This window comes from Crotalus tigris, unplaced genomic scaffold (assembly GCF_016545835.1).
Source record: "Crotalus tigris isolate CLP2741 ecotype Arizona unplaced genomic scaffold, ASM1654583v1 scf7180000023830.6690815, whole genome shotgun sequence".
NCBI lineage: Eukaryota > Metazoa > Chordata > Lepidosauria > Squamata > Viperidae > Crotalus > Crotalus tigris.
In genome coordinates this window covers 5,156,301-5,175,430 of record NW_024100214.1, presented here as the reverse complement: position 1 = coordinate 5,175,430, position 19,130 = coordinate 5,156,301, and the positions used below count along the sequence as shown (strand labels likewise).

General features: G+C 39.4%; 1 protein-coding gene across 2 annotated transcripts in view; it reads left to right on the top strand.

Annotated features, from left to right (window-relative positions):
* TSPAN4 (tetraspanin 4) overlaps positions 1-19,130 on the top strand; it is a 692,998-nt gene that overhangs the window by 417,559 nt on the left and 256,309 nt on the right. The window lies entirely within an intron of this gene.

The following is a 19,130-nucleotide window of genomic DNA, read 5'->3' as shown; positions in this document are numbered from 1 at the left end:
CTTGTGAAGGGTCAGCTACTAGGATTTTCCAGCAAGGCTTTTTTTTTTCTTGTGAGATATCAGATAGCCACCATCCAATGTAGAATATTGTGCAGATGGGATGGGTGTCCTCTTTGAAAGCACTGATGGTATACAATCCCACTAGTTATACAAGGCTTACCTCCCAAAAATTGGTATAATTGTTCCTTAGATTCTTTAGATCATGGGTTACATGATGTGTCACGACGTATCGCAACTTTTTTCCCATTGCCGGCAATGGGATGGGTGCAGTTTTGGCGTGATGCATCTGGCCCGTAGGCCGGCAGTTTGACACCCCTGCTTTAGATTAAATGCTGTTCAGGAATTCTGGGAATTGAAGTTCACATGGTCTTAAAGTTGCTAAGGTTAGGAAACACTACTTTAAATCAGGGTTTGTTTGTTCTTTAATATTTGACTGCCCTTTTAATGAATATCATGATCATTTATTTTGATAGAGTGACCAGATTAGCTGACCATAGGCATGCGGTGGATATGTTGTATAGCAAGCATTTGAGAAAGTGTAATCCTCCTAGAGGTGATGATAAAATGTGGGCTGGATTAAATTACCTTTAAATGAATCCAGAGTTGTTTGAACAATTATACTGTGCGTGCATGTCATTAATTTCCCATCAAATGGCATAAGAGAAGGAACTTGTACTTTCAACATATTTGTATTTTATTTAGATGAGGAATTGGAAATTATCAAATTTGAAAAGATAAGGTAAGAAAATAGTAAACACCATAGAGGACAAGATTTCAATGATCTTGACAAGCTGAACCAAATGACAGAAATACGCAAGATAGATTTCAACAGCGACAAATGTAAAACTCTTTATTTGGATAAGAAAAATAAAAGATATCAGTATGGGATGGGCAGCAGTACTTGCAGAAAGAATATGGATGTCATGGAGGATTGGAAGCTGAACATGAGCCAGTGGTGTTATGCAGCTTCAGATTGTACATATGCAACAACTACAACAACAACAACAACAATAAAGTTGGAAGGGACCTTGGAGGTCTAGTCCAACCCCCTGCTCAGGCAAGAAACCATATACCATTTCAGACAAATGGCTGTCCAGTTTTTTCTTAAAAATCTCCAGTGTTGGAGCATTCACAGCTTCTGGAAGCAGGTTGTTCCACTGATTAATTGTTCTGTCAGAAAATTTCTCCTTAGTTCTAGGTTGCTTCTCTCCTTGCTTAGTTTCCACCCGTTGCTTCTTGTCCTGCCTTCAGGTGCTTTGGAGAATAGCTTGACTCTCTCTTCTTTGTGGCAGCCCCTGAGATATTGGAACACTGCTATCATGTCCCCTCTCGTCCTTCTCTTCATTAAACTAGACATACCCAATTCCAGCAACCGTTCCTTATATGTTTTAGCCTCCAGTCCCTTGATCATCTTTGTTGCTCTTCTCTGTACTCTTTCTAGAGTCTCAACATCTTTTTTGCATCGTGGTGAGCAAAACTGGATGCAGTATTCCAAGTGTGGCCTTACCAAGGCATTGTAAAGTGGTATTAATACTTCAGGTCAGCTTGATTCTATCCCTCTGTTAATGCAGCCTAGTACTGTGTTGGCTTTTTTGGCAGCTGCAGCACACAGAACAGAACAACAGAAGTATACTGTCAAGATCAAGAGAGCAATTGTTCCTTTCCATTCTGCACTGATTAGACTGCATCTAGAATATTCTGGGAATTTAGGAGAGCAGCATGGAGGCCTAGTAGTGAAGTCATTCACTTCCCACTCAGAAGGTTGAGAGTTCAGTCCTGGATAGTGGCTGATGTTTCTCTTCTAGGGCACAAAGAAAAAAAATCTGCTGTGAACTCCACATGGGATCAAGAAGGATAGCTGGCCAGTAAACTCTCATTCCATCCAGTTGTCCCCAACTCTCTCCCGAATTAAGAGATTACAGGGTCATAAAAATTGAGTTTTTTGCTGGGAATTTAGGAATTTCATATTTTAGGAAGGTCATTGACAAATTAGATTGTGTCCTGAATTGTTCAAGTATGGAAGACCTTAGGAATTGGTAAACTCTTTCCTATGGCAAGTATTTAAACAGAGGCCAGATGATCTTATTTGGACATGCTTCAGTGAAAGATACCTGCACTGGGCAGGGGGTTGGACTAGATCAGGGGTAGGCAACCTTGGCTTTTTTATGACTCGTGGACTTCAACTCCCAGAATTCCTGAGCCAACGATGCTGGCTCAGGAATTCTGGGAGTTGAAGTCCACGAGTCATAAAAGAGCCAAGGTTGCCTCCCCAGACTAGATGAACTCCAGTGATTCCAGTTAGGATAGAATATTGCTGGAAGAGATCTTGGAGGTCTTCTAATCCTGCCCCCTGCTCAAGCCGGAGAACCTGTACCATTTCAGATAAATGACTTTAAAAAGTCTCTTCTTAAAAACCTCCAGTGATGGGGTGCCCACGATCACGTTCTTACATTCTAGGATGCTGTTAATTTATGTGCTTTAATTTCATGTACCACCCTTTGGAACACACTAGCTGGTTAATGCTTGTACCGTGTTGGTATTTCCCGGAAATGTTACTGAGCTTTTTTGAATGAGGCGTTTAAACTAACAAAACATAACTTGTAATTTATTCTAGAAAAGGATGAAAGTGAGTTTCCCCATTCTTTCTTTGGAAAAGAGAAAAATGGGAGCATGTTGTTTACTTCAGCTGTTTTTATCTAGGGTGTAGTCTATTGAATTACTTTTCTGATGTTAAAGAAGTCTTATAGGAAATTAAGGTTGATGGAGAGTACTTTTTAATTTAATTTGTAATAAAAAAAAAGAGTCTACGGGGTCTCCTAAATGATTGACCAATATTGCTGCAAAGTGCTTTTATTTCATTTCATTTTTTTTGGTGCCTGCTTACACATTAGCAGTATCTCAGTCTCTCCCAGGAATTCTTTGCTGCATTCCAATGATCATATTTCTTTCACTGTAGTTGCTGTTATTGTTGTTAGGCAGGAGACAGATAAATAAGAAATATGGCCGTGGTTTGTCTTACAGCTGTTATACCTGGCCTAAACAACAAATTGAGGAGGTAGGAGGTCTCCCTCTGACCCAGAGAGCAAAATTACTGACCTGGGTGGGAGGGGAGGATGCATGGATGGCACATAATATGTTCTTTGATACTAATTTAAACTATATCACAGCATGGCTATTGTAGGAAAATGAATAAGACCTCATTTCATCTATTATTTACAGTTTCCTACCTTCATACTCTGCCTTTTAGATGGATCACTCCCGAGAAGTTATATACTGCAAGCGAACGTAAAACAACGCTCCCAGAACATTAAATCTATAAAGCTCAAATCCAGCACTTTAGCCTGAGATTGAATATATTGGCAACTAGTGGAGATTTTAGGGCAGGTGGTTTATGGACCTGAGAAAAGGAGCAGGGAAATGTATTTATTATGAATATCTTCATATTATCTTTCTGCTAAACAGAAAGGAGATTGTGTTTGGAAGCAGCTGGCATTCCAACTGATAGTTCCAGGCAGAGCACATCACAATAATCAAATCAAGAGGTTATCAAAACATGAATGATGATAGCCAGCTCTTTATCTCCCAATATTTCTACTATTTCTGTTGTTGTTTTTTAAGTATTATTTTGAGCAACAATCACTATCTAAGCATTCAGGAACCATGCAGATCTAAATTCCAAAGAAGAATATTTCCTAGTCCAATCGTTTCAGTCAACTGGATTCAATTTTTCCATTCTTTTTTAAGCATCAGTAATTTCAGGCACTTGCTAAAGAGGTCACAGCCTCATCTTCAGCTGAAGAAAATGAGAAATAGAGCTGTATATCATCAGCACATACTGAGATCACCACCACCCAGATTCTTACAAGATTTCATCCATAGGTTTTATGTAAATGGAGTAATAGCATGGTGATAATTTTGGAAGAGGAAGCCCACAGAATAATTTCTCTCTGGAAGAAGAATGACCCTCTAATAGTATTTTTATTTATGAAGAATATTAATCCTTTTTTTCCCCTACCAAAGCGTTCAAAACATTATGCAGGCAAAACATTGTACAGTCAAAATTAGGAGACTGAAGGCTAAAGCATATGAAGAATGGTTGCAGGAATTGGGTGTGTCTAGTTTAATGAAAAGAAGGACTAGGGGTGACATAATAGCTGTGTTTCAATATTTGAGGGGCTGCCACAAAGAAGAGGTCAAACTATTTTCCAAAGCACCTGAAGGCAGGACAAGAAGCAATGGATGGAAACTAATCAAGGAGAGAAGCAACCCTAGAACTAAGGAAAATTTTCAGGCAGTTAGAACAATTAATCAGTGGAACAACCTGCCTCCAGAAGTTGTGGGTGCTCCAAAAATGGAGGTTTTAAGAAGAGATTGGACAACCATTTGTCTGAAATGGTATAAGGTTTCCTGTTTATCAGGGGACTGGACTAGAAGATCTCCAGGGTCTCTTCCAACTCTGCTATTCTGTTATTGTATTTGTTTCTTTATGCTTTAGTTCAATATTTGTAGGTTCCCTTTCTATCTTACTTGTTTCCATGTAGCCTTTTAAATTAGAATCTAGGTTTAGTTTTGCCTCCTGTGTCTGCCATCTTTCCAACTCTCACTGGAACATCCAAACTGCCATTATTGTTATTTCTCATTCCAGTGGACGAAAGATCTTGTTGGGACAGGTAGGAATAACATGAGAGTGGAGAGGCTTTCTGCTTATCTGACTGTCAAATATTTAATAATTGCAAAGAACCTCAGAAATGACTTAGGGAAGCAATGGGATGGTAGCTAGCAAAGCATATCCTAAGCCTGGGAAGATGGGGAAAGTGTTAGAAAAAAGAGTTAGAAAGAAACATAAAGTGACCCTATCTTGACTCTCTTTGGCATAAGATGGAGGGAAGGGAAAACACTGTCAGGCTTTCAAGATTCTGTTATTAAGCCAACTAAGTAGATTTCCAGCATTTCTTGTAGAACCTGTTTTCTGACCTGGCCAATCTCAAAGGGCTGACATCAATTTTGAAAATCAGTTGCTTCTCCCATTGGTATGGTTCACTGTCTACAGCAATCCTCCCACAATGGAAGAGTTATGAACTTGGGGGGGGGTCATAGAGACAAACTAGTGCTTAGCCTTTGTACTCAGTATTCAGCTCTTTTTGAGACGATCAGGGCTTGAAATACTGTTCCATTGTCTGCCAAGTATTACATATAAAAGACATTAGGTTCATTTTTGGCTTTGTCTGTGAAAGTGAATATTCCCTCTTTTTACCTGGCAAACATCACCGGCTCTCATTTTGCTTTCAGATGAAATTTCTTTAGCTCTTGATCCTTTCTATTCTTAGTTCATCAGTTTTAGGGGCAGCTATGGGTCACCTTATAACTTATCATTACTAGGCCCAGAAGAAAACCAATGGCTTTGATATTTCCAATCTATTCCTTCCTTTCTGAGTTAATATGCAAAGTAGAGCATAACTGTTCTTTTTTTTTCCACTACAAATTTTACACTCTGATTAAAATATGGATAGAAAAACTGTTTATGATGGGGAAAGTATGGTACTGTTCATCCATGCAAAAAATGCGTATGAAAACGTACAAAACTTTTCATGCAGACTTTTACAAAAATCTTTCAACTCATGGAAATGAGACAGAACAAACATGAGCTTCAAATAATATGAATCTTATAGCAAGTATAGCAAGGGCATTTACCCATCTCTAACTATAATCTATTTTAGCAACAGAGAGTATTTATCTGGGCTCAGAAGCTAAAGAAGAGTTGGGCTGGATTGCATTTGGATATGAGACCAAGGGATTGTTAGGTTGTAGCTAGATTGGGAAGTCCAAAAACATCCTAAAAGAAGAGTGTAGAAAGCTACTTTCATACTGTTGCCAGGAAGATGGCATCAAAGTGTCCATGGAGTCACAGAAATCCAGCTTGACTTTGCAGGAAGCTTTACTTATTTCACTCCAAGGCCAAGGAATAAAGGCTGCAGATACTGTTCTTTTAAAGTAAGGGATGTCAGCTTCCATTAGCTTGAGCACTATGTTACATGTTATGTAGCGTGTCAAGGGATGTACTTGTGCCAGAATCTGTTTTGCCTTGGAAGTGGCAAGTTTAGCAGAAAGGAGGCCTTATGTTTCAGCAAGTCTTAAGCATTTCCTTTACTCTATTCATTTCATTTTTTTAAAAAAAATGCAAACAGGATCAAACCATTCTGGGGGGCTCTGAGGACCACAAAGAAATTTGGAGGTCAGCATCAATTGTAGCCCCCTCTCTTAATGTGGCCATTCCCCTAACAGCCCCCTCCATTTGGTGATAACAGCAGCTGCTACTCTTACAGATTTAGGTTCCCAGGGCGGCCTCTATCACAAGCCCTACCCTACTCTGCTTTTAAACCTATAAAATACTGCTTTAGTTTTAAATAAAAGAAAAAGAGAAGCAGGACACTTGCCTCCAGAATCATCTTTTAGTTCCAAGAAACTCTTGAGTTCCACAATGGCTTCATGCTGATTTTATAAAATAACAATAATTAATGAATGCTTTGTTTACAACCTCATTAGATGAAAAAAAAAAAAGGAGTACATGGGGATTAACAATAAGCATTGGAGGGTGGGGTGAGGGCTATAGTAGGCATCAGAAAACAACCAGTATGCCTTCTGTAGTTTTTATAATTGAATTCATCTCTATATAGCAGTCATCAGCACTCATAGCATATGGAGACCTTGGTGATCTCTGAGCTTGGTTGTGCACTGATGATGTTACCCAGTTGGGTAATGAAATGTCTGCAAGAAAACAACTAAGCTCAGAGAGCACCAAGGACTTCAGAGTCCAACCCTGACCTACTTTTATTCTCTTCTGTTGGTACTCACAACATGCTGTCAAAATGTCAGATGTACCCATTGCATAGCACTTCCATATTATGCCAGGAGAACTGCCTGGACATGCCATGATAGGTCACAAGTGGAATTCAGTTCTACTTGAATGCAACTTTATTGAGGTATTTATTCCTACTATGGGATGCACCCAGAGACTGAGGAATATCTGAGCTAACATCTGAAATTTCTCCTCACCTATATGGAAGGAGAAAAGGATAGTCCTTTTTTTCTGCCAAAGTTAAACAACTTTGTTTAACTTTGGGAAGGACAAGAAACAATGGTTGGAAACTGATCAAAGAGAGAAGCAACCTGGAACTAAGGAGAAACTTCCTGACAGTGCAGACAATCAACCAATGGAACAGCTTGCCCTCAGAAATTATGGGTGCTCCATCACTGGAGATTTTAAGAAGAGACTGGACATTCATCTGTCTGGGATGGTATAGGTTCTCCTGCTTGAGCATGAGGCTGGACTAGAAGACCTCCAAGGTCCCTTCCAGCTTCTATTCTATTCTATTCTATTCTATTCTATTCTATTCTATTGATAATTTTTTTCTGTGTACTTAGTTGTTACATGGTACTTGAATACACTAAGGCAGGGGTCCCCAACCCCTGGTCCGTGGACCGGTACCAGACCACAGCATGCCAGCAACTGAGCTGCACAAACAAGCCAAGCCCCATTTGCAGGATGCAGGCAGTACACAAAACCACTCACTCTCCGGTCCACGAAAAAACCTCTCTCCACGTAACTGATCCCTGGTGCCCAAAAGGTTGGAGACTTCTGCACTAAGACAGAAAGATCACACTGTAGTCTAAGGCAGAGGTCCCCAATCTTGGCAACTTTAAGACTTGTAGACTTCAACTCCCAGAAGTCCTCAGCCAGCCAAGGTGGCTGAGGAATTCTAGGAATTGAAGTTCATAAGTCTTAAAGTTGCCAAGGTTGGAGATCCCTGCTCTAAGGAAAAAGAGGCTCACCTGCTTCCACTTAGAGATTTTAGGGTTCATTGAAGTGTGCCCGTTCATTATTTCATAATTTCAGCATATTGTTCCCCTTCACACTGTTTTTCCATCACATTCAGCAAGGCTTTCTCAAATGATGATGGAGAAAATATTCTTTTATTTATATATCTATGGAGATTCTCAGTCACCCAAGTCATGGTTGTCCCAAAGGTGCTTCTTTCAAGAGGCAACTGGACTTTCTTTTTTTTCTTTGAAGATGTTTTACTTCTCATCCAAGAAGCTTCTTCAGCTCTGACAGGATGTTGGGGAATGGATGGGAATGGGGAAGGATTTATACTCCTTGCAGACAGCTGGTCATTTGCATTCTTTTAGAAAGTCACTGAGGCCACTTGGAGGCTTATCTATGTTCTCAAGATCACATGAGTAATGCAAATGGATATGGAGCCTTCTTGGAACTGCTGAAAGGACTGTTGTAGACTGGAGATAGATGATGTTGTATCCCTCCCCCTCTGTTGAGAGAGGGCTGTTTTATTTATATATTGCCTTACAATGCTTGAAACCTGCCCAATTGCCAGCCTGAAGGTGTGCAACCTCCAAAATAGATTTAGAGATGGGATGCCCCTTTCCTAGCTGGAACAACTGATGAAAAGGGGGATCTCTCTCTCTCCCTCTCTCCCTCTCTCTCTCTCTCTCCCTCTCTCTCTCTCTCCCTCCCTCCCTCCCTCCACCTCTCTCTTCCTCTATTTCTTTCTATCTCATTATCTTTTTCTTTTTAGTCTTTTCATCCATGTGCTTATTTAATTAAGAGATTCTTAGGAGCTTGAGTTTCCTAAGGCTTACTTTGGGAGCAATGAAAAGGCATTTAAAGAGGGGACAATCATTTTTTTTTAAAATGAGGGGTTGAAAAAGGGAAGGATCAGAATGCAAAATATTCATATTTCAAATATAAAACTGTGAATAGACAGCTCACATATTCAGGTAAAGTAATGCAGGTAGCCCTCGACCTATGCCCACAATTGAGCCCAAAATTTCTGTTACCAAGTGAGACATTTGTTAAGTACATTTTGCCCTGTTTTATGTCCTTTCTTGCCATCATTGTTAAGTGAATCACTGCAGTTGTTAAATTAGTGACGCGGTTGTTAAGAGAGTCTGGCTTCCCCATTGACTTTGTTTGTCAGAAGGTCACAAAAGAGGAACATGTGACTCTGGGACGCTGTAACCGTCATAACTATGAGTCAATTGCCAAGCATCTGAATTTTGATCACATGACCATGGTGATGAAAAATGGTCATAAGTCACTCTTTTCAGTGCTGTTGTAACTTTAAACGGTCACTAAATGAACTGCTGTAAGTCAAGGATTACCTGTACAATCTTAAAGGTACTTACCGTATATTCCAGTGTATAAGGCGACCCGGTGTATAAGACGACCCTCGACTTCGGCACCGAGTCACATGCCTAGAAAGTCGTCTTATACGCCAGAAACTACCGTTATTTCCGGCGTATAAGATGACTCTTTGTATAAGATGACCCCCAACTTCGGCGCCGATTTTAACGCTTGCGAAAGTCGTCTTATACGCTGGAAAGTACAGTAGTAAATGGAGGGACATGGCCATTCACTGGTTTATAGTAACAGAAGTACTACTAACGAGATCATTGATTTGTCACCCAACTTCGGGGTGCATCCTGAAGCTGTTGTTTTGGTGTAATATGGAAGTGGTATGCTATTGCCTTTTCCAAGATGGTTTGTTAAATTTCCAGTCTGGATAACAGCCCCATGGTCTCTCATCCAAATGCTATCAAAGGCTAACCCTGCTTAGCTTCCCAGCCAAAGCTTGTTAAGTGCTGCCACCTGTTGAAGCAGCATTCCATGGAGCCCCTTCCAAATTTGCTATAAATTTGTAAAGTTTATTTTCTTTCTCTCATTTTAATGACATAAGAAGAATGTGGAGGGCGTAAGTATTTTAACTTATTTAATTAATGTATAAAATTTATATTTATTTTAATTAGGGGGTCAGACATAATTTTGTTTTGCTCTCTCACTGCAGTGCCAAACTTAGATGCCAGTCAGAGACCAAATGTGTTGCTTCAGAAAAGGTATTCATCCCTACTGGGATGCAAAAATGAACTTGTATACGAAATGGCAAAGGTGCATTTTCCTGAATCACAGCTAGGTCTGATTGATGAAAAATTGTGCATGAAATAAGGACATGGATTTGCTGCTTATTTTTATAATGCAAAACTGTTTGGGATGCAAGTTTGACAATGTTGCTGTTGCACAGATTATTTTGGTAATCCCTGTCACTAGACAAAATATTTGGTTGCCATTTTTGCTAGCCATAGCACTTTTAAGTTAAATGGAATATAGTATTGCATTGCCCTCTTGGGGCTGGTGTCAGTTCCACATGGCTGGCAGACCAACGAAGAGGTCTCAAAAGGCAGATGCTGTATGAGCCTTTCTCTATTTCTAGAAACTAAAAACAGGCTTATCTGTCACATGTTTACCTAACCTATTCCAAGTTTAGAAAAGATCTTAGTTCCATGGCAAAACACATACAGTACTTCTTCTCTCCCTCATACATATAATACAGATAATGTGATTATTATTTCTCTTGCTCTTCTGTTCTGGTCACGTCTTCTATTTGCTGTTCCAGTTCCAGAAGTTGGGAGTCTAGAAGAAGCACCCAAGTCTTTTATGGACAGGGCAACGTATTCTAGAAGAATATATGGAACACTCATGGAATCAGAAGCTTCTTTTGATTTAGTCTTAATCTGTTTTTTAGTTGGTCAGGTCTTTCATTCCATCGTTTTCTTAGCCTAAGATGTTTAACTGGATATCACAACATTGATCTGGTATATACAACATTGAACTGGTATACACATTGATTGTATCCAGCTGTAAACTGAGGGATGATCTTTCCCAGGCATTTCATGTAAATGTTAAACAAGATGGAGGAGAGGCCTGAACTCTGAGGCACATCGCATTGAAGCATGGGTTCATTTTTCCTCCCCCAAGAAGAGATGGGAACAGCTATTCAGAAAGGAGAAGAATCCCTGTAGAACAATCCCTCCATTGCTCCATCCTCATAGACATCCCAAAAGGGTTTCCACGGTTGATGCTATGGAACACATTTGAGAAACAATGGGAAGTGTGCTTCACTCCCCACCGCCTGCTGCAGGTCATCCATAGAATGTTCTGGAACTTGACTTCAAAGGATTGTGATAAATTGTCTGGTCCAAGTTTTTCGGCAGCTGGAACCTAGCCAATCTTATCAAGAAAGATTTGGCTGAAGAATAGCCAATAGTTATCTAGAATGGTTGGGCCATGAGATGGCTTTGTAAGGGGGGGGGGAGACACAATGTCTCCTTCAAGACTGGTGGCATCAACCCCTGCAACCTTCTGAGGTAAACCAGAGAGGAACTAATTTTACTTCATTTAAGATTACAACAGAATTTTGCAAAACTGAAAGTAATGTAAATCTCACTCCATCTTCTTTACAGCCGAAGAAACTAGGGAGAGTCTCTTCTGGGGTTCTTGTAACAACCACATTCTTGCTGTGGGCTTGGCTGCCTTTTATCTGATCATTCCCTTGGTTGTGTCTCTTTGCCCTGCCTCCCAAGGTCATTCCCATATATATACCATTATACCCTCTCTGAAAAACATTCATTCACCATTGCTATTTCTGTTCTGAACATTATTTCTCCATTCTGAACTACTCTCTGTCTGTCCTCCCATGACTGCCCCAGTGATAAAAGTCAAGAGATATAGAAAGTTTGCTTTAGTCACATTAAACTAACCCTCCCCTCCCTATTGTGAATAATATATATTCTTCCTTGAAGAAGACAAATGTAGTACCATAGACCCTGGAGTTTTTCCTTTCAGCTCAAGATGCATATGTAAACATCTGAAATACTAGCTCAAGTGAATTTAGAAAAGAAAGAAGAGAGGGGTAAACATCAAATAAAATCACGGTGGGAAGGCAAGAAAATAGGATTTTTTAAAAAGATTATGTTCAAAAAGAAAAACTGTTAATAGACAGTGAGTATTCTCATAGTCATATAGGACACCTTGTCATCCATACAAGATGTAGAACTTTCTGTACATACATAAATATATCCAAATTGTTACACAAGGTAAGAAAAGCCACTTCAGGAACAATGGAATCTGAAGCTGAGAAGAGAAATTATGGGAACGACACTTAACCTTTTTACCACCTACTTTTTAATCCAAATCTTGTCCCACAGATAGGTTTTTTTTTATTTTTTGCTATGCTAATAAGATTGCATCGTTCTTTCATCACACTTCTGCACGACACTTAAAGAATAATTTCTGTACTACTTCTGCCTAATGCCCTCTTGCGGATGTGGAAAAAGCTATTTGTTTTCTGCCAGGAAAGCTACCACTGAGGTTAATATGAATGCAATCTACCTACTTAAAGCAGTTCATCAGAAATGTTTTCCAAGAAACAAGTTTTTAAAAATGCATTTTTTTACTTAGTGCCCTTTATAAAGTAAAGCAAATACAATTTATATAGGGAGGATGTATGTATTTAACATGTTATATTTTTTGGAGCAAATGTTCTCCAAGTAGCATGTATATACAGATATTGTAGAAATGCAAACCTTTGTGCAAATTTTTGAATATTTTTCAGCTAAGATTTTGGAGAAAAATCCATGGAAGTGTGCATGTAGATATTTACCCACCCTGAGACAAAAACTAAAGCATTATTTAAGAGAGGGCCAACTTTTTTTCATATGAGTAGCTCCAGAGATATCTGGCAGAAAAAGAATTTCAACTATGTTCTGAAAATAATTTTAAGAAGAGACTTCCTATATGTGCTCTGGTGAGTGGATGGATAGCTGGTTTTTATTACCTAGCAAGACAGATTTCCAGACAGAATCATCTCTGGATGCTGGATCCAAATTAGAGTAATCTCTGCAGATCACTGAGATTAACTACATTACTCCTGGTGCTCCTCATGACTAGACTATTGTAACTGCCATTTTAACTACAGTATAGGCTTATGAATGGACTGGCTGAGAGTTGGGATTTGCTTCAAGCTCAAACTTGCAAAGCAGAACAACAGAAAAACAGAGTTGGTAGGGACCTTAGAAGTCTACTAGTCCAACCCCCTTCTCAAGCAGGAAACCCTATACCATTTCAGACAAATGGTTTTATCTCTTCTTAAAAACCTCCAGTGTTGGAGCACCCACAACTTCTGGAAGCAAGTTGTTCCACTGATTAAGTGTTCTATCAGCACATTTCTCCTTAGTTCTAGGCTGGTTCTCTCCTTGATTAGTTTCCATCCATTGCTTCTTCTCCTGCCTTCAGGTGCTTTGGAAAATAGGTTGACTTCGTCTTCTTTGGGGCAACCCCTGAGATATTGGAAGACTGCTATCATGTCACCCCTAGTCTTTCTCTTCATTAAACTATACATACCCAATTCCAGCAACCGTTCTTTATATGTTTTAGCCTCCAGTCCCCTAATCATCATTGTTGTGCTTCTTTCCACTCTTTCTAGAGCAGGGGTCTTCAAACTTGGCCCTTTTATGACTTGTGGACTTCAACTCCCAGAATTCCTCAGCCAGGCATGCTGGCTGAGGAATTCTGTGAGTTGAGGTCCACAAGTCATAAAAGGGCCAAGTTTGAAGACTCCTGTTCTAGAATCTCAACATCTTTTTTATATCATGGTGACCAAAACTGGATGCATTATTCCGAGAGTGGTCTTACCAAAGCATTATAAGGTTTTTATTATACCAAGGGATTATAAAGTGTTTATAGTCTTTATGGACAGTACACTCAATCAAACATTATATCTTAATCAACTTTTTTTGGGATTTTTTAAAAAGAAAATTGCATATTGCAGAGATTAAGACTGACAAAGTTCTATAATATTCATCAATACGTTTCTCTTTCTTTAAAAGGTGATGGTGTCAATTTGATTTCTAAAGTTTTAAACGCGTGATTTTTTGATTCTGCAGCAAAAGGGGTTTGGTATGTGCAGGGCTCTTTTTCTCATAGAACGCCCAGAACAGAGTTCTGGCACCTTTTGGGATGGAACCTTGTAGGGTAGGCAAGGCGGGTTGTATGATGTGTGTGAGTTCCGGCACCTTTTTTTTATTTTTTTAGAAAAAAAGGACTGGGTATGTGGATTTTGGAAACTTAATAATGGGTAAGGGACAGAAGGATTTGGAATGATAGCTTTGAATTCTTTAGAAATTTTCTTATGGAAAAATGGAGATTGTTCTTGGCTTTTTAATGATAAGGAGACCTTGAAGACTGGATTTTTTGGACAGAAATCCATGGAAGTCTGCATGTAGATATTTGTAAGCTTTTGGACAGAATGGATCAGATGCTTGATAAAATTGACAGAACATGTTCTTACGAAGTTGTAAAATAATAATGAGTTGCAGTGAATGTTTATGAAATTATTTTGAAGAAGAACTGATTGTAATACAAATGGATCTGATGGATAAATGGTGTTAACAGAGCTTAACCTTTAGGAACTCTTTTCAAGAGTAGGACTTCTAAGGCTAATAACTCATTAAATGATTCTTAATTCAATTAAATCAAACTACCATTTTATAGCAGGTTCTAAAGTCTGAACTGACCATTATATGCCTGATTCACACATTGTATTAATCAAGTTTTTTTAACCATGACTTCTTGAATATGGTTAAATATGATTTATTTATTTATAATATGAATATGATTTATTTAATTTGTAAGCCAGAATTGCTGGGCTCATATATTACACAAGCCAAAAACCAGTTACAATATGTCTTAGGAAGATATGTAAGCTCAACTTTTTAAAATCTTGTTCTATATTTGTTATAGGTATTTTGTATGTAAATCAAGACTATGAGGCTGTAACCTATGTAGAGTTTATATGTGAGTAAACAGCGGGGCTATTAAGTACATTTTCTTAGGAGTGTTACGGGTATCTTCAAACAAAGTATTAAAACATAATGCAGTTTTGTAGACTTTGGCTTACTAAGTTGGAATAACCTGGTCATTATAGTTTTTAAGTTATAACTGATGGTTTACTGTTATGTTTGAATCTGACCATACGGTTATTTGGTTACCCGTGGTTGAAGCATACACTGAGCATTTGTGAACTCAGTCCTTGGCTATTTATTTCACAATGTAGAGCAGACATGTCAAACACAAGGCCCGGGGGCCGGATGCGGCCTGCAAAGTGGTTTCATGAGGCCCACAAAGCCATCCTGGAAACAGTGAGGGAACGGCCCTTGGGCCATGTACAATTTTGTGGTGGCCATCTATGCTGAAACGCATTCAGTCTTAGCTCCAAAAGCCCCCCCCCCCGGCATGGCCTGAGAGGAACAGTGAGGCTCTTCTGGTAGACCATGCCTTGGCACTTGCTCTGGTCCCACCCCCTTCTGCCAGAGACCCTCAGATCTGTCCCACTCCTGCCTAGGCCCCCACAGGCACCCTTGATGCAAACGATGTAGAGCTGGCCACACCCACCCAGTAGGTCACACCCACTCCATCCACACCCACCCAGTAGGCCACACCCACCCTGGCCCCCTGAGGGCAACCACAATGCTGATGCAGCCCTCAATGAAATTGAGTTTGACACCCCTGATGTAGAGCCTTCTTCACATACAGGAAGACAAGTGTTGTTTTTTTTCATTTTGTAGCAGGGTTTGTGGATTCATTAAACATATTTTATGTCAGCAGTTTGTCAGTTTTTCAGAGAGAAGGAGTAAGTGAGTAAGTCAGCAAGTAGAGAAAAGAGTACTTTGCACTTATATGCAAATATCCTGACTTGGCTTAAGTTAGCAATTTATCTACTTTTTCCATGCATCATACTTGAAATCTATATAGGAACTTTCTTTACTCTCTTTTCTGTTCTCCCCCTCCCCCCTCAACTCCCAACCTCAGTTTAGAAATAGCATAGTTCATTTTGAATCGGACTGTTTTAAAGGCAGTATGGGATGGACAATAAAAATTGTGCACTACTGTAGCATGTTATTTCCTCTATAAGCTACTTGTTTGAAATCCATTCCTTCAGCTCCCTCCCCTTAAAACCTCTGTTTTTAAGATTCTTTGAAATTGGCTGCCATCTCAATGTACCCCACCTTTGGGAAGCTAACACTGATTTTTGTGCCTGATTGAGTGCTTTGTCCTAGGCGGTGTTAGTGCTTGTACTGCCTGTATATGTTTGAATTGCTGATGCTTTGAACTTCAACAGAGTCTTCCAGATCAGAGAATGCATCGGTGTGTATTGTTAGCCAGCATATAAATGATATCAACATTGTAACTAGAAACCAAAATATGGAAATGTTTGACAAAGAGATTCTTTTGAGCAAAAAAAAAAAAGACTTTCATCATATTTTTAAATTTTAATTAATTAATTTAAATCTGTTATATTTCAAATATGACCTGCTTTTCTGATCCTTTGTTCTCTTTATTATTGTGGTTTGCATGAGGGAGTGATGCTGGATTCTTTAATATAGAATTGACAAAGGCTTTTCTTCCTCATTAGATGTAATAACCTTCTTTATATCTGACTTAAACAATGTTTCTAAAGGTAACTGTCGGCATTTCCCTTTTTTAAAGATGCAGTCCCAGAATCAACGGATTGCTAAATAATATAGGGAACAATTCTCCATAAGCAAAAAAGTTAACCTCCCAAAATGTGGGAAATTTGTTTTTATCCATTCTTTCTTGTAACATGCTCAGAGGATACAGTTTGCAACAACCCCTCTGGGCAGATTAGACCGAGAATGGTGAGGGCTATGAGGTTTATGGCACAGCATATACCCATGTATTACAGGCTAACATTCTGTCATGCACAGAGAGCAAGATACCCATAAAAAGGCACCCATATATAAACTTGCATTTTCTATTCAAATTCAGCTAGAGGCCAGCAAGGAACTTTTCACTGGCATTATTTGGCTGAACAAGTGCTACAAGGGAAAGATTTCAAAAGGAACTTTTTCAATACTCGTTATTCTGCATATACAATTACGAATGGCATTAGAATTAGAATCACTGTGGATGCTTGTGTTTGCTAAGCCCATATGGCATACTGAAAGAGAAAAGAGATTATAGCCTGTCATGTTTATACATTTTGTGTAGTTCAAGTAAGTGGATAGCTTGCAGAGGTGACCTTGCAGAGAGGCTTGCAGTATCAGCCATTCGAGTTTTTCTCTTTCCTGTTTAATTGAATAGTGTGTTCCTGATGTTTCCCCAAGAAAGATGGTTTTGGCAGGAAAACACCTTTTGTATTTGGTATTATCTTTCTCCAGCAAAGTGTTTAAATTGCTAACCAGTCACCTCTTCCTTCTGATGATGATACATTTCATAAGCTGTGTGTGTTAAATAAGTGATTCTTGATCCTGAGGGGCTGGCAGCATCCATTAGGACTTTGAGTTGTATAAACCCAGTGCTGCTCTCTATCAGGCTGATATCTTTGGAACCTTATTTGAATCCTCCCCATCAGAAAGAAAGAAAGAAAGAGAGAGAGAGAGAGAGAGAGAGAGAGAGAGAGAGAGAGAGAGAGAAAGAAAGAAAGAAAGAAAGAAAGAAAGAAAGAAAGAAAGAAAGAAAGAAAGAAAGAAAGAAAGAAAGAAAGTCTTTGTAGATTGAGGTTCTGGAATCACTGTTTTCTGCCTGAAAACAGTGGGCCACAGTCAGATGAAAAACATACTTGTGATGTGTGTGCAGTCACATTGCGCACTAAAGTAAGCAAAACAGAGGGGAAATCTTGAGCCGACAATGTCACGGGCAGTGAAGTGGGTGCAAAACACGATTTGTGCTGCTGCCAATTCCAGAGGTTCACAGACAAAGAAAATTGTGGTTCCCCCAGGTTATGCACATTTACTTCTGCTCACAAAACGAAGCTTCTGAATAATTATCTGTTCTATGCACCTTGCAAGTCTTCAGCCATGGCTTTTCCTCAGACCTTCACAACAAATCTAAAAAGGTGTGTGGTAGAGGGGTACAGGAAAAGAGGAGTCCATTTAGTGCTTTGCAATTACATCCGTGTTTCCTAATATATAAACAGTGTCACTATTTTTAATATCCTATAGCTTGCTTGAATTGCACTGCTTTCTCATGCTCTATTCTGTTTCAACTCTCAAATATTCTTATGTTCTTCGATTTCTGAATGGAGAATTTCATTTCAAATTTCCCAACATAGCATTCTCTACTATGAGGCTTGGATTACAACTAGCATATTGGCTGGCTGGGGATGATGGGAGTAATTCAATGCAGTTTGGGAACTAACAAGGAAAGCTGCATGTGAATATCAGAGCTCATCAGAGCCCCAGGAGTAGCGGTACTTGTTATGAAATGAGAAGACCGAACAACACATACTGTTGTGGCAGGCAGCAGATTGTTGTCTGATTTTCCAGCTCCAGAGATTGTCAGCATTGCTGTGATTTTTTTTCCCAAAAATCATGAGAACAATCACTATGACTTGTTATGTGAAGCAGTAGGTAAAGTAGATTCTCATAATAGTGTGAATGAAGGGCTCTGTGATCTTATGCAGAGGCTACCCAAGACAGAAGTGGCAGAAATATTTATTCCATGCAGAAATGAAGGACAAAACCACTGATTTGTTTTATTAGAACTTCTCAGTCCGCTGGCCATTGATCTTATTGCTGGTCAGTGGGAGCTGAGGTTGGATCAACTTGCTGGTTGAATTAACCTTAAAATTCCAGTTGTCATTTTATTGATTCGACACACTGACAATTTGACCTTTCTCCAGGTATTGCCCCTTCTTTCCTCCACTCTCCCCCTCCCAAAGTATGCTAACTTGAGAAAGAATAACTGACATAGGTTTCCTTGTGACTTCATTGCAGAATGGAGATGGGAAAGTGGGCCTCCCTATGCTTTAATCATCATAGCCCATATATCAAGATGGAATGCCCCAGATACAAAGAAGAAGATAACGACCCTTTCCAAAAACAATCGCTAGGGCTCAAATTTCTAGGGTGCAGTAGCACTGTGAATGGGAACTACTTGGAATCTGCTATGGGCAGGGAGGAAATCCAAATTTCAACACAAGCAAGTGAATGTTGTGTCAGATGAGACATATGCAAAAGTGAAAAGAGGAAACTGTCCACCCTGTCAGTGCAGGCATCCCAGATAACAGTGCAAAAAAAAAAAAAACCTCCAAGAAAACTTAGGAATTTCTCATCCCCAAACCAATATCTTGCAGGAAATTCATTGTCTCCCTGCTTTTAGGAGCAATTACCCTTAGAGCAGCCATTAATTCTGTAGCCTCTTCTGAAGGGGCTATAAATCCAAGCAGCCACTGTCAGCTGGGATGATTTAAAAAAGAAGA